The sequence below is a fragment of the Corvus kubaryi genome, unplaced genomic scaffold, assembly GCF_017639235.1.
Source record: "Corvus kubaryi isolate FWS band 111438036 unplaced genomic scaffold, C.kubaryi_AGA036_p1.0 124, whole genome shotgun sequence".
In the NCBI taxonomy this organism is placed as follows: Eukaryota; Metazoa; Chordata; class Aves; order Passeriformes; family Corvidae; genus Corvus; species Corvus kubaryi.
The window spans coordinates 2,545,217-2,557,331 of record NW_024580659.1 but is presented as its reverse complement, the minus strand read 5'-3'; positions in this window follow the sequence as shown (position 1 = coordinate 2,557,331).

The following is a 12,115-nucleotide window of genomic DNA, read 5'->3' as shown; positions in this document are numbered from 1 at the left end:
TTAGTGAACTGGTGGAAAAGGGAGAAAAATGCTTCATTGTGAGCTGCCTCTTCCACAAGGTACTTTGGTTACCTTAAAATCTTTAGATCAAAAAAGTCTGAAAGAGCAATTTTGCAACACAAAGGAGAGCAAGAGAAATGCAGAGCACTCAGGGCCCAGAGTGCTGGAGGAAAAACCCATCCCGCTGTCCTGGAAAGCTCAGCACTTGAACACTGGAGAGGAAAGGGTGAAATGCAGCTCTCCTGGACAATGTCTTCCAGGGCAATTTCCTTCTTGGCCTGAAGTTTGGCACCAGGAGACAGGTGAGACATTCCTCAATCAGCCTCATCAGGAGGAAATTGAAAGCAGAGATAGGAACAAGCTGTGGTAATTTGAATTGCTTTCATTATTCAATTAACTTTGCATCAGTGTGGGTGATGAAAAGATGGAGAGTTCTGATAATGCAGTGAACTGTGACTCGGGAATCCTCTGGACTTTCAGGACTTTTTGATGACTTGCCTGATGAGTAGACTGTACTGAAATAAAGACCAGAATCCCTGGAGGAGCCCTTAAGGTACTGTGTTCAAGGAAGATGGCAATTAATGTTTGGAAAATAGGTTTCCCGAAGCTCTTAGGCTGACCTCATCTGGACTTTTCTTCTTGCCAGCTACTGTCACTATTATAAAAATTTTACCCCTCAGCTGAGTGGGGTTAGCCTGGGGTTGCTCTCAGACTGCACCTACACTCTAGTTTTAAAAACCACTGCACGGAATTTTGCCGTCCTTTCAGAACAGAGACCAGGGAGAAACAGTGACAGCAGATGGCTTAGAAGGTGTGAGGCCAAGCAATGACTATGCCTGGCTTTGCCAGCCCAGCAGCCAAGAAGAAGAGGACAAGGCATGGGTGACTGAGCTGAGCTGCTTTGCAAAATCCTGGACACCTCCACCTTTCGTTGCCAGGGATTGCCTCCCAGCAGCTCTCTCTTGGCTATAAATGCCAGGAGAATAAAGCATGCCATGTGTGCTTTCAGGACTTATAGGGAGGGTCAGGTTTCCCCTGCTCTCCTTCGTGGTGACCCTAAACCCAGGTACATCTAAACAGGGTTGTCTGAAATGCCTACGAATAGGGTAGCCCTCAGGTTTGTAGATAACCATTTATAAAGGCTTTTGAAATGCAGTGATTCTGTCAGCACTGCTGTATTCAGACTTTCCACCCTCTTCTTTGTTTCTTGTGTTGCTCTGTTGCAGAAAAACACAGACCTGGTGATAAAGCTGTGCTTGAAATAAAGCCTGGCAAACAGACAGATGATTTTGTGGCCTTGGCCACCTGGTGCAAGGAGGGGCCACAGGGGCTGATTGGTCTATGCCAGGCAGGGATCCACAGATTGCCCTGGCAGGTGGGGATCGTTAGGTCTGATTTGGGGCTTGGGGAGCAGGAGAGGAAGCTCTCTGAAATTAAGTTAGAGCTGTCCTGCTGGAACAGGTTTGGAGTTTCTTTGCTTTGGGAAGCTTGGTCACTTTGCAAGCATGGGAGGGGAAAGAAGGGAGAACAAGTCTCACTTCTCATGCATGTGGTAGGTTTCTACTATTATTATTTTTTTTTAAGTCTCAGACTGATAAAAACGAAACAGTTTGAACCTGTGGCCCTGTGTGTGTCCCTAGAGGCTGTGGCTAAACTGTGAAAACACCTCTCAAGAATATTTTTACTGAGAACTTGGTGAGTAATGCATTGAGATGTGCCTCAGGGCATGTGGTGTTTTGCTGGGTGCTGTTTGGAAGCAGTAAAGCCCTGAGAGCTCCTGAGTTAAAGGAGATTGAGAGTGAACCAGTGATTTGGATTTTATTCACTGGTTATTTTACCTGTATATGAGGAAAGAGCTCTGCCTTCCCCTCCAGCTCTCAGCCCTACTTCAGGTGCAATTTCACCTCTTTGGTGCTTGCCTCTTGACTTCTTGCCCAAGTTGTTCAAGTAATAGACCTGTTGTTCCTGGCCTTCTATTCTTGAGTGCCTGCACAGGTTAATGGGAAGCTTCTCTGACCATGCTTTTGTTTGAAGTGCTTCAGGAAATTCTACAGTGTCAGTTCATGTAGGTAGGCTTGCCTAGAGCAGTGTTGGATGTTGGAGAGACAGACGACACGGCACAGGGAATGCTGTGCAAGCTCCTGCCCAAACATAGCACTAATGGCTGGATCCCAACCTGTTACTTATGGAGCTCTTTGCTTGCAGGATGCACAGGTCTGTAGGATTGGGAAAAACTGTGGAGACACAGGTGTCATCTGGATAAGCTGTACGGGAGCTGGAGTTTTCAAAAGGCAGGAATTGAAAGCTGAGAAAACTTGCTCTGTGAGAAAGATTTGAGGAAGGGAAATTAATTATTTTCACAGGTAGCTTCTGGTACTCTCCCAGTAAAGTGCTGCCTACAAAGAAACTGGGATGGTAGAGGATGGTACTAAGTGGCTGCCCAGGTCAGCAGGGGAATTGCTTACTCAGGAGTCCCAGACTCATGTACTAAAATCCAAGAGGACTAGAACAGGGCCAAGCAGGAGAGAAGCATAGGCTGTTACTGGAATCTGCTTATAGCACTGAGATCTGTTAAACCCGTGTGAAAACCCTGCAGCCAAAGGTGTTGACCAGGAAGCTCAGCAGCATGAGGGAGCTTCAAAGAATTCACAGAATGTTCTGAGATGGAAGGGACCCACAGGGATCATTGAGTCCAACTCTTAAATGAACATGCAGGAATTAAACCAAGTTCATAGCTTCCAAACAAGCAAATAAGGGGACTACCTCCAACACAAGTGGATTTAGCTGACAGATGATGACTCGTTGTGCCTGTGGGCAGGAGGTGGGATCAGACTGATTTTAATTGAAGCTCCTGGGTCTGCTGGCTCAACTGCCTTGTTTCAAGGATAAATTACAGTGTATTCTGAGAATATTGTATAGATTTCAGTGTTGGTGGGTCAGTTGCAGTAAAACTTCTCCAAAGTACTGGTGAGATGATGATTAAGCAATAGCTTGTAATAAACTAAGATGTGTGTTCTGTACGTAATGATCAACAACAAAGAGAAGCAGCAGGAGAAGGACAAGACAGGAAGAGAAATGTTTCTGGTGAATATAAAATGGTATTTTGTTTGCAGAGCATGTGGAGCACGTGGGTGGTTTGACTGGAACACATTTAGAGTTCTGTCCCTGTCGTGGCTCTGAGGGAGTGAGCGATGGGTGTTCTGTGCTGCCAGGCAGTTTGTTCCTCACAGGCATCACTGTGTAACAGATCCATGTGAGAGCCACCCTTAGCATGTCTGTTAAAATGATAAATCCTGGGTATTGCACAGGGTTCAGTGCATTGCAGTTCATGCAACATGAGCAGGAGAGAAAATGAAGATGCAGAGCAGGACTACAATGTGCCCTAGGGAGGCACAAGGTCTCCCTGCTTCTCAGTCCCTTCTACATGGGTGCAAGGAGCACCCTCCTTGGCCCACCCCCTTGGGGTTTGCTGGTGTTCTATGAGTTCCTTTGAGCAGCCCAGCATGAGCGGTTTCCATCCTCCTCTGGGATATCACAGATATCTGTGGCGTGACTCTGAGTCAAACTCAGTGTCACTCAGCTGTTTTGGAGCACACACAAGGCTCATCTAGGCCTTTACAGAAAAGATGCACCATTCCCTTAGTGCCTGTATGGATTTTTCCACAGTGTGGTATTTGGCTGCTTAGTCACAGAGTTATCTTTGTGTTTTAAGAATAGCCTTGTCTACAATCTCCTTGGCTGTGCAGCAAAAGAAAGACTTTACTTGTCTTAACACTAACACCTTGTATAAGTGTCAGATGTGCCAGCAAGCATGTGCTTAATTAAACAGGCTCCTTAATAGGTTTTATTATCATTTTAGTGCGCCACACTTGAGCCACTTCTCTTAAAGGACTGTTTAATGAATTTCTGAGGCTATCTGACAAGTCATGTTCTTTGCTTGCTTGTTATGTAAAATTCATTAATGTTTCCCTTCGCATAGTGTATATTGAATCACAAATATTATGACTTAATTAGCTTATTGCAATTTATGGGATGGTGGATGTAGGTTTTTTATTTACTGATCTTATGCAGAACTAACCTGTTTAAAACAAGCAAACAAATAGAAACTCAAGTTGTTTTGGTGTTCCTGCTGACAAATATCTCCCCTTGACCCTCATCATCTGGGAACTTTTCCATAGCTTGCTAACCCTTATTTTTTTTCCATAAAAAGGGAGAAAACCTGCTAGCAGTAAGCAGAGCATTGGTTTTAGGGGATTGGCAGGACTCAACCAAGCTCATTGCTCTGAGCACAGAACTTTCCATGTGTATTTTCTTCTTAAAAGCAGCTCTCTAGTACACATTTCCCTTGAGTCTCACAGAGATGTTTTGGGGTAATTCCTTAGCTGGTATACTTGGAAGTACTTCCCTCAGCAGTTCTGAGAAAGGGACAGAAAGCTACCCGAGTTGTTTTTCCTCTGCCTCCTTGAGAGTTCAAGTTATTCACACTAGTAGACAGAACTGCCTCTTGTGGACAGGCACAAATCCACAAGGCTGTGGGTCTCTGAAATGCCTGTGCTAGTGGGGTGAAGGAGGCTCAGTGTGTGACAGCTGTGGGCCAGAAGGAGCACAGTGTCCCTGGAAAGACTTACCTAGTGCAGGTAGCTCTAGATAACTATCAAACTGAAGTATCATATTCCAGCTGTACCTTCTGTGTTTATTTTCCTGTGTCTTTACAACAGCCTGGTGTGAGGTTAGGAGCTTTCACCCAGGCTATCCACATTTACTTTCCTAATCAGCACTTTTTCTGGATGAGAAAAATGTGCAGTGGGTCAAAATCACAGTTGAATGGTTTCTGCAGGGTGACACTGGATGTGTGAGGGGTGTCGAGGTGCCTGCTCCCTAGCAATGCCACAGCCTATCTGGTTTGTACTGGGATGGAGATTGTCTCCTCCACAAGTAATGTAGTTATGCTCCTGTCTCGCTGGGCTGAGACTGCACAGAAGCAAAATAATAATAATAGTTTGCCTGGAGCATACAAGAAATCTGTGGCAGAGGAACAGGACTCTGCCAGAGATTTTACTGGCAGAAACATCCTTTTTTCTGTCTGTGTTGATTTTCAGATTGCTTCGTGTTCCCTTTCTGAGTTTTATCCTCAGTATAATTTGAGAAAGGTTGAGCTGCTTCAGTGGTCTCTCTCTTTCCCTTCCACTCTCCTTGTCTTCCTACAGCTGCCTCAGTGTTATTTCCTGCTATGCAGGGCACTGAACTCCTTAGGAAATCAGCTGCTGCTGGTGAAGGCTGGACCTGTTTGGAAATTGAAGCCACAAAAGCCAGACCTTTCAGTGTAATCAGGCCATTAAACCTCCTGTGGGAATTTTTAAGGCTGGCTTTATCTGCCCTTCAGAGAGAAGCTGGGGAGAGAGAGGCTGTTGCACCATTGTTCCTCCTGCTGATGATGCAGACTGGAATTGCTTCTCCTTGAACACTACTTCCATTGGGGTGAAGCCTGGCTTTGTGTTGTCCTAATCCCTCAGTCCAGACCACAGTGACCACATGAAGTTAGAGCAGCCCTGAGGCTGTTCCCTTGTTCTAACACGTGCCACCAGCAAACTGCTCAAAGAGATCAAACCTTTGACTAGACTCTGACCCAGTGTCTCATCTTCAACCCAAAATGTTGGTCTGGGAGCAGTCCAATTTAATTTGGACTTTACCAACATAAAAAACTGCTTAGAAAATCCAGACCCTTATTTCCTTACTTTCATATCCTTTGTCCTGTCTTCTGTCATTACATGTTTCAGCCCATGACTGTAGACTTTGCTGGAAAGAGTCAGTCTCTCTGGGAGTTACAAACGTTCATGCAGTCTCATCTCCATTTTTGGATCAGAGGGATGAATTTGAAGTGAAGAGGAAATTTTCTCATGATGTAAGATTGTTTCAAGATTTTGATTTTCAGTATCTTCCTCCCAAACTGCAGTGAGTTTTATTGTAATTTTGTGTTTCCTGGTAATTGACAAAAAAATCCAAACTGGTTGGCAGCAGCAGAAAAGGCACATAAGGTACCCAAACCTTCTAAAACAAGAACAGTTCTGGCCTGTTCCAAGATGCCTCCCCCTCCCAAAATGTTAAACTGGGAGATTGCTGAAGCTGTTCTGTTCCCGTAGCTGGATTAGACCTCGGTGAATCAGCCCTCTGAGAAATCTCCTTGGGGAATTCCTGACAGGCTGTACCCCAGCATCACTTGCTGACTAAGCTGTGAGCTTCCTCAAGTAGTGCTGCTGTGTAGGACAAGGGGTCAAAGCCTTGGTGCTGCAATCCTGGAGCCCAGCTGTGGATCACAACTCTGAGGATGGGGAAAAGCCCTCTCCAATCCTACATCCCTTTTGTCGTCCAAATTCCCCAGAATGTGAGGGAGCCCACCCCTCCACTGTAGGTGGTGATCTCGGATGAGAACACACTCATTTGAGCTTCTGACAGCACTGAGCCCTAGACTGCTGCTCTCCCAGAAATGTCAGTGAATGCTGGGCTGCCTAAGAGTGTGGGAGCCAAATTATGTACCTGCAGCCTCCCAGACACTGGAAAGCCTCTTGGCTGTGGGGTGTAGACTGGCCACGAAGCTGCAGAGGACAGGTGAAAAGGCTGTAGGATTTGTGTTGCTTAGGAGCTCACCAAAAACTGTTGGAAAAAACCGGAGAGCAGAATTCTTCCCAGGAGGCATTAGACACAGGCAGAGGGATTTACTTTTGAGCTTTTAACTTGATTTGCCTCATGTGACATGCCTGCCTTTTCTCTATTTGGAGTTATCTTGTCCTGTTTGTACCTTTTTAGTGCTCTAATAAAACCCAGCCATGGGGCCAGAAGTCAAAGGCTGCCTCCAAGACCAGATGTGGCAATTTCACCTCCCAATCTGTCTGATTCAGCCCAGTCCCAAACAGCTTTTAACTGGTGAGGAAACAGAGACAAATGCTTGTCAAAGCTGCTCTGCTTGAAAGGAGCAGAGCTGGACAAGCATTTTGGCCATCAGGGCTCCAGCTTGCTGCCCAGCCAGGAGGGTTTGCTGTCTGCAGTGCTCAGTAATGTGTGTTTGTGTGGGGCCTGTTCTGCACATACTAATTTTGAGCTGTACATTTTCTTCCAGGAAATCTGTATTTGGCTTTATAACTTCCTAGGAATAGTTTGTGCATTGGAAAACCTCCTCCTGCCATATGGGAAGGAGCATTCTCACTTGTACCCTGTTAAATATATATGAAGTTTTTTTAATGAAATGAACTTCCGATAGCTGCAGAAGTTTGGAATTTTCAGAGCCTTTGATGCAGTGGGTGTAAATTTGTGACAATTTCTGAGATGTACCTGGCAAAAGAGTGGAGCTGAGTAGGTCTGTCTCTTGTTTGGCCCATGGTCCAAGGCACAGAAACGACCAGCACCGTTTGGTACCAGAGGTGCTGCTCTGGTGGTACGGGGTCCATTATTCAACAACCAGTAGATACAACTTTTGAGTAGGTGGCTCAGGTCATCTTCCCATGCCTAGAGGCTGCAGCTGGCCCTGTGCCATTGCCTTTATCCTTTCACTTCTTCCTGGTTTCCAAGGCCAGTTGTGCTTGGTTGGGCAATGCATGACTAGGGAATGTCCAAAATGATGGAGCTGTTACTAATGTTCATCTAATCAGCTCCCAGTTGCCCTCCCCCCAAAGCTGACTTTGGCCTTCAGCCCAGGCACTCCTCACCCTGATTTTTGGGTGTCTTTTTAATGCAGCAGAGCTAAACTGTCCGCATGGGACAAGTGCTGGAGGAGAAGCAGGACTTCAACAGAAACCACTTTTTTCAGCTTCCCAGCAGTAACACCTCCTTGAATGGAGACTCTTACCTCCTCAGCAAACAGTTTGCACTGGCATGCCCTGGTGTTTGCAAGGAATGAGACTTGATAGAGGTCCCACAGATAAAACAGGCTTGAGTAAAATGCTGTCAGTGTCACAAAATCCCTGCCCTTTCTGAGGCTCTGCAGTTCCTACAAAACTGTTTGGATGTTGGTTGTGCAGTATTCTGGTCTCCCTTGTGTGTATGGGGGTCAAAGCAAAGCAGTTAAATGACATTTTGCATCTCAGAACTGGAATTACCTTTTCCTCCAGGATGCTTCAGGTGTAAATTTGCTAAAAAAACCCCCAACTGACTCAATGACTTTCCCAAAATTCCTCCCAGGAAGGAAAATTTGACCAGGAAGAGAGGAGAAGACTGGGTAATTCTTTTGTAGAATTCTTAAAAATTCATTTTGTCACAATTTCCTTTTACCTTCCTTACCTGAGCAGGTGGGAGGAAAACATGACCCAGCAGTAACAAAAAGGGCTAAGTCTGAGGAGAAATAAATCCTCTCTCTGCAGCTGCCCTGTGCCAGGCAGCTGGCCAGTACCACCTCTACAAACACTGGTGTCCATCCAGTGCAGGAGCAGCTGAGTGTCAGCCCAGCCCAGTATTTCTTCAGGTGCCAGGTACTTTTGGGTGGCATCACATATTGAATGTTTCCCGGGAAGAGAGAGAGTCTGTGTAAACATGCTGAATAAACACAGTCATTCTCTCTGTCCAGCCTCATCCTGTCAAGCATAAGGTGCAGATGCAGGAGCCAAGAGCTCTTCCAAATTAATTCTTTCCCCTCTCACTGCCTCTCTGTTTTACCTGTGGTTTGCAAGCAAACCAAGGCCAGTAGTCTTGGCCAGGGCCAGGCAGGGTCAGACTGGCCCAATGCTGCCTGCTCTGCTTCCAGCATCCCTATGCTGTGGACTTGCACCCAGCTCTGCCTCTTCATGGACTTGCTGGAATTGGGAAGAGAATTGTTGTTACTTTTGCTGAGACAGAAACATGATCCAAACCAGCTCGTTGGCTTGTAGGGGAAGAGGGATGTGAAGTAACCAGCTCTTGCTCATACTGGTGACCTGCAGATCTTGGGGGAAAAAGTACATAAGGAAGAATTGGGACTGAATAACTCTTGTGCCCTTCTTTAAGGTGGCTACTAAAGACTCAGGAGTGGTAGAAGAACACCAGCACGTGACAGATCAGGTGTACAAGAGGGTCAGTCACTTCTGGTAGAAACACAGATTTTGGAAATGGTGTTCTGGCCATTCTTTGTATTAGAAAAGCTTGGTGCTTTTTTCTCTAAATCCAACCTGTAGCTTAGATTTGGAGCATTGTTCTGTGCTGCTTAAAGACTTACATGGTTAGAAGCATTCAAGAAACTGAAACTAAGGCCATAGGTAAATGTTTGCCACATATTTTTTAGTTGAAAAATGCTTAAGCAGCTCTTGCTTCAGTGGAAACCCCACAAAGTTGTTTGATAGTTCTGCTATATATCTATTACAAGAAGGCCTTGATTCTTTCCCCCTTAATTGCTCTGGAGCTTCCTGAGGACTTGTGTAGGAACATGGGCAACGTTATTTCTGCAGGGAGTATGTGAGCAGAAAAAACCCCGGTCTCTGAAGTGGAATAAAGGATTGATGTCCTTTTTGGAGCCCTTCACCATTTGGACTTAGATTTGAGAATTGGACCTCTCTTCAAGGAGGACCTGGAAACTTGAAAAAGCCCTAAGATTAATTTTTCAAGTCATAGAAAAATTGTGATTTTTCTGCAAGAGCATGGTATACCCATCCTGTACTAGATGCAGCAGTTGTTTGCTCAGTAATATGAACCACCCACTTGAAGCACAGGGCGGTGATGATACAACCTGTGCACTTGGTTCTGCACCTGATTTTTGGGGGGCTTGAGCCACATATTTGGGATTTTGCTGAAGGAAACAGAAGTGACCTTGGTGTTGTCCAGATTCTCTGGCTCCCATCTGCTGCCCTGGCTCCCATCACTCCGGGTTCTTGCAGGGCTGGCTTCTATTCTCTTTCCAGGTTGAAAGCAAGCTGTATGTGCTTGTATCCCCCTTGGAGCTGAGGCCACCATGGTGGTACTGTAAGGGAGGGCTCTGTGCCATGGCCCTTTTCAGCTCTCTGGCTGGAGTGCTGTGAGGAGTCCAGTGTTCTGTGTGAGAGAGAAATCCCTCTGGCATTCTGTGTTAGAGCTGGATTTACTGGAAATAGGTCCTTGATGAAAACCTTCCTTGCACAACACTTTTCCCACCTACAGGCAGTGGTGAGTGGCACAGTTCAAAGGCCTTCCACAGCCAGTTCTTTTGTAGATGTCTGGCAAGGAGGCTCCAGATCTGGAGAACAAGGCTTAACTCGAGGCTGCTTTAACTGGGGACAGTGCTCTGGGTCTGTGTATCAATGAGTAGGTGATGACCCTGCGAGTTCCCAGCCCTGCTCACTTGTAATAGCTCCTCAGGACTGTGTTTGTAAGAGGATTTTTGGAAGCAGCTTGTATTACAGAGAGACAGGTGTAGAGAGCTGAATTTGCAGCCCCAGATCCCTGATAGTTTCAGGGAGGGAATGTTGTTCTGTTTCTACTGAAATGTGAAGGTGCTCTTTTAGTACTGCTCTGGTTTTCTAAATGGCTTGGGTTGGGGAGAGACAGTGTGAGAAGTGACAGAAGAGAATATGGCCTTCTGATTTTAATAGTCCTGTATAGTTTTGGGGAAGTCTGTGACTGTTGGTTGGTGCTATTCCTGCTTCCCATGCCAGCCAACACTGGCAGGACAGGTGTATGTCTGCATTCCTGTTGACTCAGCCCTCAGTAAGTTCCTGGTGAAGGCTTCAGTCTCTTCTCCTTTAATTGATGTGGTTTGCTGTGCTCTGATGGAGATTGTTTATGGACCAGACTGTGACTTTGGCCCCAGCATGTTACTCATGTCTACACAGATGAGCACAGACAAACCTGAGCTTGTCTGCCTATGCAAAGATGGGGTTGACTGTGAGCCAGACACCTCTTAACATGGAGCCAGAGCAGAAGCAACTGTGTGCCAGGCTCTCTATAACTCTGCTCACAACCCGTGGAAGTACCTTCTGTAGCTGCAATGAAGTCCTTGCTGTGCAGCTTCCCCGATTTACAGTCATTTGTCACTGAATCCCATCCCAGGGTAAGCAGGTGTTTGGGATTTGCAGGTTTCTGGGAGAGACCTCTTCTTACTCCTCTGCCTGGTGACTGCTTTTTGAGTGATGAAACAGAGATACAAAAGGCAGATAAAACATTGAAATAGGGAGGCATTTAATGACTCCTGTGGATGTGCATATCCAGGCCTGCTGTTGGACTTTGATTGACTTGATCTCCTGAGCTGGGGCCTGGGTGTGTTACCAAGGTCTGACAGGACAGAAGGAGCTGCCTGCTGAAGGGGGCAGCTGGTGGCAAAAGGGAAGGAGCAGCTCCTTGGGCTGGCAAGGAGATCCCCTGAGGAGCATCATGCCTCAGAAAATGCCAATTGTCTGAGACAGAATGATTTTGTGGGAAAATGTTGGTTTTGATGAATTTCAGTTGCTGAAAAATATTGGACGAAAATGTTTTGAAAACTGTTTGACCTTTTCTAAATGGCAAAGTTTCAATGTTTTTAGGTCCAAATGCTGCTTCATTTTGATAGCTAGCATTAATTGAAGGTTAAAAAAAATGTTGGAACTGAAATGGAATTCCTGAAAATGAATAGAAACAAAATGTTCTCTTCCTCTTTTCCTCCCCCAGCGTTCTTATTTCTGGAGAAATTGTGAGATTTTTTTGACTTTTAGTTTCTCTGAGAGGAGATATTTAAAACCTCACAAATTGTTGTGGGAGGGCATCCCATCCGGCTCACTATCCACCTGCTCCAATGCAGTTGCTGGTTTTGAAGTGGTTTTTGTTTTATTTCATGATGGAGCTGCAAGCATTTTTCAGACATTCTAAAGGGAGAGTCTCCAGACCTGCCAAGGGACTGGGGTGCAACCTGTCCCTGCAGCTCTTGTCTGCCCAGCACCCTCTGTTGGCTTCCTGGCAAGGCTTGCATCTCCCCATCTGAAAGGAAAGAGTGTGAGCAGTGTGCTGTGATCTGTGCTGTGGCTAAGTGACAAACACACTGTGTTTGCTAAACTAACACCCAGGGACAGCATGGAATGATCACTCTAAATGCACCACGGCTAAAAGGAGCCAGTTGTGTGCACAAGTCGGGCCCATGTCAGAACACAAGGAATATAAGGTAAATAGGACTGTGCAGCAGGAGATGCCTTAAAAGCCTCACCAAGAAAATGCT